This window comes from Castor canadensis, chromosome 5 (assembly GCF_047511655.1).
Source record: "Castor canadensis chromosome 5, mCasCan1.hap1v2, whole genome shotgun sequence".
Taxonomy (NCBI): domain Eukaryota; kingdom Metazoa; phylum Chordata; class Mammalia; order Rodentia; family Castoridae; genus Castor; species Castor canadensis.
In genome coordinates this window covers 124034591-124051349 of record NC_133390.1, presented here as the reverse complement: position 1 = coordinate 124051349, position 16759 = coordinate 124034591, and the positions used below count along the sequence as shown (strand labels likewise).

At 36.6% G+C, this 16759-nt stretch overlaps 1 protein-coding gene across 13 annotated transcripts in view; it reads right to left on the bottom strand.

Annotated features, from left to right (window-relative positions):
- Rbms3 (RNA binding motif single stranded interacting protein 3) overlaps positions 1–16759 on the bottom strand; it is a 1393896-nt gene that overhangs the window by 756903 nt on the left and 620234 nt on the right. For 3 of the 13 annotated variants that reach the window (XM_074074024.1, XM_074074022.1, XM_074074023.1), the window contains exon 1: positions 6421–6971. The exons of the other annotated variants lie outside the window; for them this stretch is intronic. The gene's annotated coding sequence lies outside the window, so the exon portion shown is untranslated. Of the gene's footprint in view, positions 1–6420; positions 6972–16759 lie in introns of those variants that run through there. 13 annotated transcript variants of the gene reach the window in all.

The following is a 16759-nucleotide window of genomic DNA, read 5'->3' as shown; positions in this document are numbered from 1 at the left end:
AGCACAAAGTAGAAGGGAGCTTGGCCAAGATTCATATATAAAAGGCAAATGTTTTGTTTGCCTAGCTTACTTTGGTAGATATACCATTACCAAATTAGAACTACTGATTATTTGATTTGTGAAAAACCACAGGTTTTTTTTGTTGTTGTTTTTTTAGCAGCTCTGTTCTTACAGCAATACCCAAACCCAAAAGGATTAAATTATCATGTAGGACCTTAATCTGATGTGTTACTTTTGAAGCTTAATTATATTTGTCCAACAGTAATTTTAAAAATTAGAACAGGGCTTTTATAACATCCTGATTAATGATGGGTTTGCTCTGATTTTCCTACTCAATTGAATTCTTCTCATAGCACAGTATATTGGTGAAAAGTAGTGCTCAGTATTAAACTATAGAGTATCTCAGTTATGTGACACTGGGTTCATTTCTAGTCTTTCAGTCTAGGTTTTCTCATCTTTAAAATAGTGATGATAACAACCTCTTTCTCATGGGTAACTAACATAGTTAAAGAGTTTTATTCATTACCAAACATAATTAGCACTCAATAAATGCTGTAACCACTACCATTATCATAAGGCTCAGCTAGGACACAATGTGTCCAAGGAGTGTTTTCAGTAGTATACCATATAAGAATGAGGATATCTGTTCAAATGTTCTTCCTTCTAAGGCAAAAGTATATCTACCTAAAAATTATGAACTAATATTTACTTACTTCCTCCTGTCATCCCAGGTCATCTAAAGTAAGTCACTTAAGCCTACAGATTCTTTGTATCTCTCACATTAGAGAACACAAGACTATATACTTCATGGTATCATTTTCATAATTATAAAGTAATGACTTTAAATGGTTTAGAAAATACCAAATCCTTATGCCAGAATAAATTATATTGACCTAGAAACATATTTAGCAAATATGAATGGCTTAGATAAAATGGGAAAAAGTATTTAAATTTCTTTCAACATACTGTAAAGTCCTTCTGATTATAGTCTACTTATTTTGATTAATTTTATTATTTCTATCTGGTTGTGATAAACAGGTAAAATAACCTGCCTTTGAATCTTATGAAGACACTAACAAAATATGTGAAATAAAAACTGTATAATAAATGCCAAACATCAGTTTTAATATAATAGGTTTTCATAAGATTTTTCTTAAAATTGTCTGGTGGCTTTCTTAGGACTCTTTGGGAATTGTGCTTATCATGAAAACATAAATTCTAATTTGTGTGCTAACAACAGATACTACCAACATGCATTTCTCTTTGAAATATATACAAACAAAAAACATTATAAAGACATAGCAAGTTTTCTTTAAGTGTGATTTTAGAGAAAAGCTAACACCTACTCTCTAACAATCAAAGAAAAAAACTCTAGGGGAGCCAAAAGGAAATCCATTTTTCAACCTCAAACAAGGGAGAAACCATCTGTGCTAAATCATAAAACAAATGTACTGAGAGTTTATATCAATATACACATGGGAAGGAGGTTATTTACTCTGTGGAGGAAAAAAATCCTTGTTATATTTAATCATGTGAATTTCATGGGCATATAGACTCCTAGGCCATTTTTTATGTTCACAAAAATGCTGAAAATTTTCATCTTAAAGGCATACAATCAGTCCAATGTCAATTGAATTCTTCAAATTGAGCCAAGCTTAGGAACCTCTTCCTTTATATCTAGAAAATTCAGGATTTAAATTCTGGAAGGTAAAGTTAGATAATGCACAGTCACATCTTTTCAAGCTAGTTCTTTCTCTTTATCCATGTTTTATGTTCCTTTTTTACATATTACCAATGATTCTGCCTATGGACTCTTAGCCATGTTAACTAAGGAAGAATATACAAATCCTGTAACAAGGTACCTTCTATAATCTGTAACATTCTTTTTTCATTTTAAATTAGGTTGCTAATATAATTTATTTATATTTTTATGTGTTTCTATTTTTCTCTAATGGGTAGGTTTGGATGTCTAAAACACAGCTTAGAATGAAGTTGATCCATCTTGAATCTAGCCAAAGGTGTTCATACCTGGAAGTGTAAAAAAGCCCTCATATAATTCTATCTGGTGGCAGGAGGTACAGAGCACTTCTTAAAAAATCACAAACTGTGACTCGGTGAAACAGTAAAATCTTTGTAGAGAAAGAAAATAAGAGAAGTCTTCCTGAAAATCAATTGCAGTAGGATTCAAAATAATTTCCTAAAGTATGAAGATAAAGGGCTGACTTTATAATTAAGAACCACTTAAATGGAAGTTTTCACATTCATAGAAATTTTTATAATCAACCTTTTAATCTGTAGTGTTAGCTTAAATAGGAATTTTGCTGCCTTGGTAAGGGCAGAAATGGGTCTCTATTTTTAAAAGATTATGATGTTTAGCTGGAAGGAAGTACTTCCTAGAATTGAAACACTTCTCAAAACAATTTAATGAATAATGAAATTTCTCTCAAAGTTACACCCAACAATAGCAGTAGCCCATCTTGTATAAATAGGTTAAAAGGAAAATGGAAAGACAGAGACACAAAGGAAAATTATAACTTTTGAAGTTTTTTTATTAAACACGGGTAAATGTATTGTAAGAATTATAATGGGCCTTGGCGTAAGGATCTGCATAAATGAATTCTATACCCATGGTCTGCACTGTGTTCATCAAAATCTGTTACACGCTGAGATAAGTTTATAAAACATCATCATTCTTTGCATTTAAAAACCTCACTCCATCAGAATAACTTTGTATTTCTCTAGTAGTCTTTATGAATACCTTACCATTCATTTCCATTGTGCAAATGAAAAGCCATCTTGTTATTTGGTTATATGTAAGGTTCATAACATTTTATTTCTGAAATAACATCACTCCTAAACTTTGTTTTCTCATGCATTTTTGGCTCCAGTTGAATATCTGACATTCTCCCACATCTTGTTTATGGTTTGCAAATGTGAACTTTCTGCATGTGCCTCGACAACTCAAAAGTTATATTAACTATCTCAGAGAACTCTTCATTTTTTTTCATTTGATGCTCAGGCAGTGGGTACATAGTGAATACATACCATAGAGTGCCCTGCACTATCTGCAGGGTCACTATACTGACCTGATGACTCTTGCCTTCCAAGAGAATATATTTTAGTGAAAGAGACACATACAGTGGCAACTGTAGTGGGCAACAGGCTGTTGGGACAGCATATCTATTTGTCCAACATAGTTTAAGCTGAGTTTACTCTTTGTATCCCCAACATACATAAACAGTATTATTAGCATATGAACATTGGATTAGTTGTTAAAAGAAGAATTTATTGAGTTCAGGACTTTGTATTTGATTATATGAATGCCCATAAAAATGCTACTCTGATGTTCCAGATACATGTTTTCTCTTGATAACTCATTTTTTTCATTTTTAAAAATCTTAAGGTTTTGGATAGCTTAGTAAATTTAGTCTCAAGATTGGAATAAGGATATGATGCACACACCTCCTCTTCTTCAGACATTAGTGATTGTTCACAGCTCTTACTATGGCAAACCAAGATGTGATCTCACATTCCTTCTTAGATAGCACATCAAGTATTGATGTCAGTTGGCAAGTAAAAGAAATGAAACCTCTCTACCAAGTGTTAGAGGGAGATAAGCTACTCAAGGACAGAGCTAGCATGGTCCCCTAGAGTTGGCACATTGCTTTGCATGCAGTGAGTATTCATAACATCATAGTCATCCTGGAAGACTCATCTAATCCAGCTCTCATGTTACAGGTGCATGTGGGCTCAGATTGAGTGACGATGCATACAGAAACAGGCCTTTGCTTTGCTGTTGTGTTTGTTATAATGACCTCCCCATACAGGGCTAGCTCTTAACTTTATGAGGTTCTCTACAATGTTTTTTCTTCTGCAAAGTCATTCTGATTAGAAAACAGAAGAAGTTATCTGAGGTTTGGTGCTTCCATGACATGTGTCACAGGCTTTGACTTACACCTTGTCTTGATATTCTAATTATCTATAGATAATAGTTCTTTCATTAAAGAAAGAACTATTATCTATAGTTCTTTCATTAAAGAAAGAACTCCTTGGGTGATTACATTCTATTCATTTCTATACCCCAACAATCTGGAACAGCATGTGGCACAAGGCAGAGGTAACATATATATGTATATGTGTGTGTGTGTGTGTGCATATATATACATTCAGAATTCAATTCTAAATTCAGAGACCTGTGGGGTGTTTTTTTTTTGTTGTTGCATTTTGGGTGTTTTTGGTGACACTGAGATTTGAGCTCAGGACTTTGTGCTTGCCAGGAAGGTGTTCTCCTTGAGCCATGCCTCCAGCCCTGTTTTACTCTGGCTTTTTTTGAGGTAGGTCTCCCTTTTAGCCCAGGCCATCCTGGACAACAATCCTCCTGTCATAGCTGGGATGCCAGGTGCATGCCACCATAACCAGTTTTTTTCCATTGAGATGGGTCTTGTGAACTTTTTTGCCCAGACTAGCCTAGAACTCTAATCCTCCTGATCTCAGCCTCCCACATATCTTGGGATGGCAGGCATGCCTCCCGGCACTGAGCTATTGGTTGAGATGGAGTCTTGCTAACTTTTTTCACAGGCTGGCCTGGTATCACAATCCTCCCTGTCTCATTTTAGCTAGAATTACAGGCATGAGTCACTGGTCCCAAGTTCAGACTTGTGTTTTGAAAGAAGATGTAAATGCTTTATAATTCAAACCACATTTCTTTCAGAAATGAATTTACATAAAGTTTTGCTACAAGCCTGTAGCAATGTTTCAATATGGAAGAGGATGGAGTCAGGAAGGACTTGAAACTGGTACCTTTACTTACTTCAAAATTAAGGGAATTTCAAATGACTCCCTTCATTCCTAGAAAGGGAGCAGCATTTGACCTGAAGAGTTAGAAAAACTCCAAGTCCAAGGAAATAATAAGAATGCACTTTCCTGGAAGAATGAAACACAGGGCAAGTAGACTAGGAGGAGTAAGAATAGCAGTCAGGGTCAGAGGGATGAGAATGGCTGCATGATGCATAAATGGGAAAGAAAACTTACAAATTTGTCTGCAGTTCAGTTAAAACAGTTCCTTGATCCTAGAAGAATTATAGGGAAAGCTTAGGACTCAGATAGTCCAAGTATGATAGAGTAGCTCAGAATAGACAAGAGTCATACAAAGACTTCTCTTTAAGAACTGAAAGAAGTCTTTTTCAATTAGAAAAGTTTGATTCTAAAGAGGTTAAATTTTCCCATTAACATAACAGTAAATATTTACTAAATGATTTCATCTATGATGTCATAATTTTCAGAGAAGAAAACCAAGATTTATAATGATTTTCCAAGAGTCATCAAACAAGTAACTAAATTTGGGGCACAAATTTAGGTTTTCCATCTCTATATTCTCTGCTCATTGCACAGTGTCACACTTATGAGACACAATAAGGAGGATGTTAAAGATTTGTGTTTAATTTAAAAAAAAACTAGAGAGCTCCAATTTGTTTGTTTTTTAATCTCCTGAATCTTTCAAGCATTTTTAGAATAAAGAAGAACATAAGGGAGACTTCCCTCTCCTGATGTAGACATATAATCTAAAAATTTCAAGGTTTTACCACATGTGCTTTAACGTAGACATTTCCCAGAGAGCACAATGAAGAAGCCATGGACCACATCCCTACACAAATGTCTCAGTGAACTACTTTTGCACCCTAGGGCTCAAGGAGAACTTGTACCTGTCCTCTTAAGGAAACAAAAGACATAATGAGTAAAAAATACAATGAAAGGAAAGGGAAATCATTGCAAAGAATGTTAAATGAGAGGGTTAGAAAAGGACTTCATGTAACCTTTCATCCTTAATTGGTTGAGGATTTCCAGTGGTCTGTGTTTTGAAAAAACTGTATAATGACAGTGATTTAACATAGTAGTTTATGCTTCAGAATAAGTTTCAAATGAAATAATCAAACCTAAAAAACCTTAGAAAACAAGCATGAGAATGACATCAGGACATTTAGAACAAATATAAACTCCAGAAAAAACAGGCTAGATAGTAGTAAAAAGAAAAGAGTAAAGCATGTTTATCATATGAGAAAATTTAAAAATGAAAATATTTTGAAAGTCTTTGTTAAACATACAGTGGGAGTTGGGCATGTGATATACTCCTGCAATCCCAGCACTTGGGGACTGAGCTACCTACTTATCATCTGTGTGACCTTGCAGAAGTTACTTAAATTCTCTGAAATTCCATCTCCTTGTCTGAAAAAGGAAGAGCAATAACACCTTTCTCCCAGATTTGTGGAAAAGTTGAGATAATGTATCCAAAATTCTTAGCAAATGTCCCTGTACACAGAATCAGTGAAGTCCAGTAGGTCCTGCAAAACAGGCCCCTCTGCTTCTCTTTCCCCTAATTCCTTCTTCTTCTAAGCTCAGTCAGTGTGCTTTGGCCAGACTCACCTTCTTCCTTTTCTTTCAACAACCAGGCCCGTTTGGATCCCACTATTTTGTCTCTCTTTGAAAAGTTTTCCTCTAGGTCTTTGGATGCTTGACTCTTCATTCAGATCTCAAATGAATTTCATCTCAACAGACTTTCTTTTTCTCACCAGGCTGCTTGGAAGAGCTCTCTTCCCTCTGCTCTTCACATGGACTTTGTTGCTTCTTTTCCATATGTCTCACTACCTGCCATTCTTATTTACACATTTGTTCATGTGTTCACTGTCTATCAAGGTATACCACAAAAGTTGCTCCATGCAAGTAGAAACCTTATTTGTCTTGTCTAATATTGGAGCACAATTGGCAGAGATTGGCTTCATGTTCATCAAACTTGTTTTCTCTCTTCTAAGAAACATGAGCATACCATATTTCCCAGTTTCCTTTGTAGCAAGTGGAATATGGTGGCAATAGTGGGCACCACCTAAGGACAGATCCACAGAAACCTCTTCAGGACTTTGCACTATTCTCTTCTCTCCTCTCCTCTTTGCAATATGGATGAAGGAGTCTTGGGGATGATTCCAAGACCCTCAGGAGATTGCAAAGTTGGGAGGCATGATGAAACTAGTACCTTATTATTCTCTATATGAACAGCTTCTGACCCTTCAGTGGACTTCCTGTGAATAAGGAATAAGGCTCTATTTAGTAACCTGTGAGGCTTAGAGTATGTTTATTATAACAATGAACCATATGAATACCTAAACAAATGTGCTACAGGCCTCAGAAAGCTGCCCGCACATAGTAGGTCTTCAATTAATATGTGACCAGTATTGGTTCAGTAAATGAAATAAATTGGTACTATTGTATGTCATATTATATCAGATCTCTGAGTCTAAGCTATACTCTTTCAAGGTGCATTGAAGAAGAGTGTTAGTCTACAATAAGAAATTCCACTAAGATGATGCTCAGAGATCTCCAAGGTGTTCACAGTGCTTCAGGTTCAGAAAACCACACTTCCTGGGTTTGGTTAAGTGAACATTAATATGAAAAAAAAATCAAAGAGATTTTTGTGTACAGTGTTATTCATTCCCTGCACTGACATTTTTTGCTTGGGATCATAAAGGGAATATGAAAGACTCATAAAAATCTAAATGAATTGTGCCATAAATGTTAACTGCCACTGATAGCAGCATTGAACACAACTCCAATGCAATGCTGCTACAGGGTAAATCTCTCCTGTGCCACCTTAGATGGAAAGCAAGACCAATGTCAGGTCCAAATGTGTAGCCATTAAATAGGTACCACTCCTCCCCCTCAAGCTGAGGCTGCATTCTTATTCGTGTCACTCAATAAAAGTCTTTGCCACCAAAAATTATCTTTCTTAAACCACACAGGTCTCCCTACCGTGAAGAGGCTACTTCACAAAATTGTAATATGCATTTTAATAATTAAATGCAGAACTCACTTATTAGAAGACTCATTAGTCTTCTAATATACTATCTTTCAAAAAGAGGTAGAAGATCATGTGAAGCCCACCACACTTACCCTAAGGCCTAAATAATAAACATCTTTTAGGGAATTTCAGAAACTCATCATCTCAATTTAGGAAGCCCTTAAAGGTCATGAGTATGTGTCTATGTTATGATATATGCTATTGATCATGCAGCTCACTAAATTTTTAAAAATGTTTTACATGAGTGGTTTTAAGTAGATTTGTAAGTCTTGTGCCATGCATATTTTTCTTGCTTTACAGAGGACACCTTTAAGAATTTTCATTATTCATGGAGTCATATGAACTGAAAGAATTGGAGTAATTGTTGTCATCAGAGTGATCCCTCTGCTAAATAAGGCACAGGCATCCAGGACACCCAGAATTGGTGAATTGGCTTTGCAAATCCTGCACAAATGACACCCAAATGTATTGGCATCTGAGCCTCTCAGATGTGATCAGTGAGCTTGAGAGTGCAAATTCTTTCCTATGCACCACTCTAGAAGTGGAAAAAAGCAATCACTGTGATTTTAATTTATAAGAAATATTTTATAAATATGAAAAATTATAAAACACATATGCAAATCTCTATGTATACATTACCTAGCTTCAGAAATAGAATATTACCAGGAAAGTTGAGAGACCCATACACCTTCTAAACTATTCCTTCTTATTCTTATTTTTGTAATTTTTCTAGGTTTTATTTATGCTGTTTTTACATTCAATCATTAAAATTTTTAAGTATTTTTACTAAAAGCTTATTGTGTCAAATAGAGATCAGAATTTTGAATATATGATCCATATTTAAGGCTATTTACAGTAATAAGTTGATAAACATTTTGTTGTGTTTTGTTTAATTTGACAGCTGCTAATTTAAATTTTTTGTTACATTTAATGGATCAGATAAGAAAGCACTGGTAAAAGTAGTTCTTTAATCTTGTTTTAAACATACAAACTAAAAGATTTCAGACAATAAACTCAGACAAATCCATTTGATTTTTAGCATGACCAGTTTTGTGATCATTTTAGATGAAGTACAAATAGCCTCCAAAAAAAACCTAATATTCAGGTAACATGAATTTAATTCCATTGCTTTTATGATGAAAAGATATTTACAGTAAAATGTCAAACTTCTCTTCAGTTACATCCTTGTGATATTGTTCTACTTTAACCCATGGAAGTAACTAAAGTCTTAAAAAATTATAAATGGTGGAAAAATATTTGAAAAGAAGTTTGGCCTACCCAGTGATGAGAAAAATGCAAATTAAAACAATACTGAATTACACACAGTACAGGGACAGTAACAATAGCAAGGGCAATGACGGGAAGATGGAAAAAAGAGGGAAACCAGTTTCCCCCCAGTAATAAATTAGTAAAGGAACCAGAGGGAAATGAAGAAAACAGATACTCAGATCTAGACTCCAACAAATAGAAGATAAACTATGCCAATGAACCCAATGAAGCCCACAAGAACACTCTGAAAGAAGAAATCCAGGATTCTGGTTCTGGTGTGAGTGCAAGGTGGCAGCTAGAGGCAGGAAGCAGAAAGCGACCCTCCTATAGTGAAATCTTGGAGAGACGCTGGAGACACACTTTGCAGGCATAATCACCGAGAAAAGGCATAACTTTGACCCCTCCACATCTCTAGCCGGTGCAGAGAATCTCCACTTCACGTTAAACGGAGAAACGAGGAGGGCCCCCGGGGCTGCCAGTGGCCGGCGCCCATATGGCTTGGGAAGACGCAGACCAGGTGAGCTTCGTGGTACCGCGGTACCCCCACAGACAAGCCTGGGCCAGAGCAGCATAGCCCCATGGACAGACTGACCCTCCACCCGGGAAAAAAAGAGAAACTGAGTAATAAGCAATAAGAACAGTTAAGACACGCTGGAAAGAGGGTGGGGTGCCCTGAGCAATAAAGATTGGGGGAAGGGAATCCTTCCCGGGACTGTAAATAAACAAGCCAGGCGGGCTGGAGAGCCTCTGGCAGAAGCGGGGCGCGCACCCAGCAACCAGGAGCGGGGAAGCTTGTGAGAGTGGCGGAGGGAGGAAAACTCCACAGGAGAGGAAGAAAGACCCACTTCCCACGTGAGCTGTAAATAAACATGGCGGCCGACAGGAGCAGCAGCACCGCCCAGTAAGCAGGAGCAGGAAAGCTGCTGAAAGTGGCAGTGGGAGGAAAACTGCACAAGAGAGGGGGGAAGACCCACCTCCCACATGAACTGTAAATAAACACGCAGGCATGACAACGTGGGGGCAGTGTCACCTTTCCCAGTGCTTGGAAAGGGGAAAGCCTGTAGCAGAGGCTCCCACACAGGAGAACTCTGAGCAAACAAAGCCTGTGGGACCAGGTGAGTGCTAGCTCACCCCAGAGATCTGCATAAATAACGCTGCCAGCTACAGGCTGAGAGCAGCAGGCAGGCAAGCCACAGTTGCAGATACCACTCTCAGAACTGCCTCCAGACGCTTTTTTTTCTCTTTCTCCCTACCTTTGATGAGAGAACAACCGAATTACATCTGCAAGCTGAAAACTTACTGAAACTGTATTGCATTTGAACTGGGGACACTTGGTGGGGCTTTTTGTTCTTTTTTTTTCTTTTGTGTGTGTGTGTGTGTGTGTGTGTGTGTGTGTGAGTGTGTAGTTTTGTTCTACTTTATGCATCCCCTTTGATGAGACAACTACAGAACAACATCTGAGGCACCAACTCGAGGACTGGAGATTGAGACAGACACCCAAATTATTAAGACTGAAACTGCATTGCATATAAACTTGGAAGTTTTTTGGTTTTTTTGTTTTTTTTTTTTTAATTTTCTATTTTCCACTTTATTTTAATTCATTTCTATATACAGATACTTCTTTCATTTACTTATTTTTTATTTTTTTATCTTTGATTTTCAATCCTCTCTCTGTCTCTCTAATGTCTGTTCAGCTTACTGTCGATTAGTACACTAACACTCACTGTTTATACCTTTGAAACTCTCTTGTCTGATACCTTGTTCTGCTTTCTCCCTCTTGTCTGTATATTTGTTTTCCCCTTTTCTTTAACTTCTTGCTTTCCATCTCAGCTCACCCTTCCATTCTAAATATTACCATTGTTATTATTACAAGCTAGAAAATACTTAATTGCACACAGTACAGGGACAGTAACAACACCAAGGACAATGATGGGAAGACAGAAAAAACAGGGAAACCAGTTTCCCCACAGCAAAAAATTAGTACAGGAACCAGAGGGGAATGAAGAGAACAGAAACTCAGATCCAGACTCCAACAAAATGAAGATAAACTATGCAAAAGGACCCAATGAAGCCCACAAAAATAATTTAAAAGAAGACATACTACAAGTACTCAATGAGAATTTTATAGAGATGATACTGGATAGGGTCAACCAAAATGTACAGGAGACACTCAAGAAATTCCAAGACAATAAAAATAGAGAATTTGAAAAAGCAAAAGAAGAAATAAAGGAAACCATAGAAGCACTTATAAACACCAAAGTGAAAGAGAGAACACAATGAATAAAGGGATAAATGAACTCAGGACAAAAATAGACAACATTAAAGAAGAAAACTGCCAGGATATGGAAAACCTCAGAAAAAAGAACAAAACAGAACTGCAAAACAAAACGGAAGGCCAATCCAGCAGAATAGAACAAACAGAAGACAGAATTTCAGAACTTGAAGATGAAATGGTAATTAAAGGAAAAACCAAAGAACTATTAATTAAACAACTCAAGACCTGTGAAAAGAAAATGCAAGAACTCACTGACTCCATCAAAAGACCAAACTTGAGAATCATGGGCATCGAAGAAGGAGAAGAGGTGCAAGCTAAGGGAATGCGTAATATATTCAACAAAATAATAACGGAAAATTTCCCAAATCTAGAGAAAGATATTCCCATACAGATGCAAGAGGCCTCCAGGACACCAAACAGACCAGATCAAAATAGAGCTACTCCACGACATATCATCATTAAAACAACAAGTTCAGAAACTAAGGAAAGAATATTGAAGGCTGTAAGAGAGAAAAAACAAGTAACATACAAAGGTAAACCCATCAAAATCACAGCAGATTTCTCAAAAGAAACATTAAAAGCAAGAAGAGCGTGGGGTGAGATCTTCCGGGCACTGAATGAAAATAACTTCAACCCCAGGATACTCTACCCAGCAAAGCTATCATTCAAAATAGATGGAGCAATAAAAGTCTTCCATGATAAGCAGAAACTAAAACAATATGTGACCACAAAGCCACCATTACAAAAGATTCTGCAAGGGATCCTGCACACAGAAAGTGACACCCAACTTAACCATGAAAAGGCAGGCAGCACCAAACCACAGGATAAGAAAAAGCAAGACAGTAGAGAGTAACTTCAACTTAGGTACACACAATCAAACCTTCAAACAACTAAGACAACTAAATGGCAGGAATCACCACATACCTATCAGTACTAACGCTTAATGTTAATGGACTTAATTCACCTATCAAAAGACACCGTTTGACAAAATGGATTAAAAAAGAAGATCCAACAATTTGTTGCTTACAGGAGACTCATCTCACCGACAGAAATAAGCATATGCTTAGGATGAAAGGCTGGAAGAAGATTTACCAAGCCAATGGCCCCCGAAAACAAGCAGGAGTAGCAATACTTATCTCTGACAAAGTAGACTTGAAACCTACATTGATCAAACGAGATAAAGAAGGACATTCCATACTAATAAAAGGGGAAATACACTAAAAGGAAATAATAATTATCAAATTATATGCACCCAATGTCAACGCACCCAATTTCATCAAACATACCCTGAAAGACGTAAAAGCATATATAAACGCCAACACAGTGGTTGTGGGAGACTTTAACATCCCATTATCATCAATAGATAGGTCATCCAAACAAAAACTCAATAAAGAAATCCAAGATCTAAAATATGCAATAGATCAAGTGGACCTAGTAGATGTCTACAGAACATTTCATCCAACCTCTACACAATATACATTCTTCTCAGCAGCCCATGGAACCTTCTCCAAAATAGATCATATCCTAGGGCACAAAGCAAGCCTCAGCAAATATAAGAAAATAGAAATAATACCGTGCATACTATCTGACCACAATGCAGTAAAAGTAGAACTCAACAACAAAAGTAAAGACAAAAAACATGCAAACAGCTGGAAACTAAATAACTCATTACTTAATGAAGAATGGATCATCGATGCAATAAAAGAGGAAATTAAAAAGTTCCTGGAAGTCAATGAAAATGAAAACACAACCTACCGGAACCTATGGGACACAGCTAAGGCAGTCTTGAGAGGAAAGTTTATAGCCATGAGTGCATATATTAAAAAGATTGAAAGATCCCAAATCAATGACCTAATGATACATCTCAAACTCCTAGAAAAACAAGAACAAGCAAATCCCAAAACAAATAGAAGGAGAGAAATCATAAAAATAAGAGCTGAAATCAATGAAATAGAAACCAAAAAAACCATACAAAGAATTAATGAAACAAAAAGTTGGTTCTTTGAAAAAATAAACAAGATCTATAGACCCCTGGCAATCCTGACTAAAATGAGGAGAGAAAAAACCCAAATTAGTAGAATTAGGAATGCAAAAGGGGAGATAACAACAAACACCATGGTAGTCCAGGAAATCATCAGAGACTACTTTGAGAACCTATATTCAAATAAATTTGAAAATCTAAAAGAAATGGACAGATTTCTAGATACATATGATCATCCAAAACTGAACCAAGAGGAAATTAATCACCTGAATAGACCTATAACACAAAATGAAATTGAAGCAGCAATCAAGAGTCTCCCCAAAAAGAAAAGTCCAGGACCTGATGGATTCTCTGCTGAATTCTATCAGACCTTTAAAGAAGAACTGATACCAACCCTCCTTAAACTGTTCCATGAAATAGAAAGGAAAGGAAAACTGCCAAACACATTTTATGAAGCCAGTATTACACTTATCCCAAAACCAGGCAAAGACACCTCCAAAAAGGAGAACTATAGGCCAATCTCATTAATGAACATTGATGCAAAAATCCTCAACAAAATAATGGCAAACTGAATTCAGCAACACATCAAACAGATTATTCACCAGGACCAAGTAGGCTTCATCCCAGGGATGCAGGGGTGGTTCAACATATGAAAAGCAATAAATGTAATAAACCACATTAACAGAAGCAAAGACAAAAACCACTTCATCATCTCAATAGATGCAGAAAAAGCCTTTGATAAGATCCAACATCATTTCATGATAAAAGCTCTAAGAAAACTAGGAATAGAAGGAAAGTTCCTCAACATTATAAAAGCTATATATGACAAACCTACAGCCAGCATTATACTTAACGGAGAAAAACTAAAACCATTCCCTCTAAAATCAGGAACCAGACAAGGATGCCCACTATCTCCACTCCTATTCAACATAGTACTGGAATTCCTAGCCAGAGCAATTAGGCAAGAAGAAGGAATAAAAGGAATACAAATAGGTAAAGAAACTGTCAAAATATCCCTATTTGCAGATGACATGATCCTATACCTTAAAGACCCAAAAAAACTCTACTCAGAAGCTTCTAGACATCATCAATAGCTATAGCAAGGTAGCAGGATATAAAAATCAACATAGAAAAATCATTAGCATTTCTATACACTAACAATGAGCAAACTGAAAAAGAATATATGAAAACAATTCCATTTACAATAGCCTCAAAAAAAATCAAATACCTAGGCATAAACCTAACAAAAGATGTGAAAGACCTCTACAAGGAAAACTATACACCTCTGAAGAAAGAGATTGAGGAAGACTATAGAAAGTGGAGAGATCTCCCATGCTCATGGATTGGTAGAATCAACATAGTAAAAATGTCTAGACTCCCAAAAGTAATCTACATGTTTAATGCAATTCCCATGAAAATTCCAATGACATTCATTAAAGAGATTGAAAAATCTACTGTTAAATTTATATGGAAACACAAGAGGCCACAAATAGCCAAGGCAATACTCAGTCAAAAGAACAATGCAGGAGGTATCACAATACCTGACTTCAAACTATATTACAAAGCAATAACAATAAAAGCAGCATGGTACTGGCACAAAAACAGACATGAAGACCAGTGGAACAGAATAGAGGATACAGATATGAAGCCACACAACTATAAGCAACTTGTCTTTGACAAAGGAGCTAAAAATATACGATGGAGAAATAGCAGCCTCTTCAACAAAAACTGCTGGGAAAACTGGTTAGCAGTCTGCAAAAAACTGAAACTAGATCCATGTATATCACCCTATACCAAGATTAACTCAAAATGGATCAAGGATCTTAATATCAGACCCCAAACTCTTAAGTTGATACAAGAAAGAGTAGGAAATACTCTGGAGTTAGTAGGTATAGGTAAGAACTTTCTCAATGAAACCCCAGCAGCACAGCAACTAAGAGATAGCATAGATAAATGGGACCTCATAAAGCTAAAAAGCTTCTGTTCATCAAAAGAAATGGTCTCTAAACTGAAGAGAACACCCACAGAGTGGGAGAAAATATTTGCCAACTATACATCAGACAAAGGACTGATAACCAGAATATACAGGGAACTTAAAAAACTAAATTCTCCCAAAACTAATGAGCCAATAAAGAAATGGGCATGTGAACTAAACAGAACTTTCTCAAAAGAAGAAATTTAAATGGCCAGAAAACACATGAAAAAATGCTCACCATCTCTAGCAATAAAGGAAATGCAAATTAAAACCACACTAAGATTCCACTTCACCCCTGTTAGAATAGCCATCATCAGCAACACCACCAACAACAGGTGTTGGCGAGGATGCGGGGAAAAAGGAAGCCTCTTGCACTGTTGGTGGGAATGTAGACTAGTACAACCACTCTGGAAAAAAATTTGGAGGCTACTTAAAAAGCTGGACATCGATCTACCATTTGATCCAGCAATACCACTCTTGGGGATATACCCAAAAGACTGTTACTCCAGAGGCACCTGCACATCCATGTTTATTGCAGCACTATTCACAATAGCCAAGTTATGGAAACAGCCAAGATGCCCCACCACTGACAAATGGATTAAGAAAATGTGGTATCTATACACAATGGAATTTTATGCAGCCATGAAGAAGAATGAAGTGTTATCATTCGCTGGTAAATGGATGGAATTGGAGAACATCATTCTGAGTGAGGTTAGCCTGGCCCAAAAGACCAAAAATCGTATGTTCTCCCTCATATGTGGACATTAGATCAAGGGCAAACACAACAAGGGGATTGGACTATGAGCACATGATAAAAGTGAGAGCACACAAGGAAGGGGTGAGGATAGGTAAGACACCTAAAAAACTAGCTAGCATTTGTTGCCCTTAATGCAGAGAAACTAAAGCAGATACCTTAAAGCAACTGAGGCCAATAGGAAAAGGGGAACAGGTACTAGAGAAAATGTTAGATCAAAAAGAATTAACCTAGAAGGTAACACCCATGCACAGGAAATCAATGTGAGTCAATGCCCTGTATAGCTATCCTTATCTCAACCAGCAAAAACCCTTGTTCCTTCCTATTATTGCTTATACTCTCTCTACAACAAAATTAGAAATAAGGGCAAAATAGTTTCTGCCGGGTATTGAGGTGGGGGGGAGAGGGAGGGGGTGGAGCGGGTGGTAAGGGAGAGGGTGGGGGCAGGGGGGAGAAATGAACCAAGCCTTGTATGCACATATGAATAATAAAAGAAAAATGAAAAAAAAAAGAAAGTTATCAAAATTTCAAATAGCATCTTTTTTTGAAATTGTAACTATTCCTAAGTACAAATTCAGAGATTCTTTAATTATACTATAGATAAAAAGGGAAAACTGATTTTGTGAGAACAAAGACAAAACTTGATGTGACCAAAATAT